Source organism: Penaeus monodon, chromosome 20, assembly GCF_015228065.2.
Source record: "Penaeus monodon isolate SGIC_2016 chromosome 20, NSTDA_Pmon_1, whole genome shotgun sequence".
In the NCBI taxonomy this organism is placed as follows: Eukaryota; Metazoa; Arthropoda; class Malacostraca; order Decapoda; family Penaeidae; genus Penaeus; species Penaeus monodon.
The window spans coordinates 33,784,953-33,785,356 of NC_051405.1; positions in this window are offsets into that span (position 1 = coordinate 33,784,953).

Genomic DNA, 404 nt, shown 5'->3' on the forward strand with positions numbered 1-404 from the left:
TTGAAACTTCTGCACCACCATCAACACGACAAACAAACTGCAACGTTTTACCCTTACCCTTGAATCAGTAGCTTGGAAATTCTTTAGCTCTTCCCACGCACAAACGACACCGAGATCCTGTCTGCAATTTCAACAGGGAGGAAAGTCAAGGGAAAAGAGAACTCGACCCGGTTCTTGAGAATTTATGACGCAATGGGAGCGAAACTCGGCATTTCGAGGGCTGTTAAGGAGTCGTACGGCTTGGGGCGTGGCTGCGGCTCGCATCCGATGTTTATACGAGTAAAGGCGGAGTGTCGTAATATTACGTCGGGTGCTCGGCCGGATTGAATTCTGGCCGTGTGGGAGAGACGCCTTGTTAATTTGTGGTCAGCTTTAGATTATAACGTTTTGATTTGGATATTTTT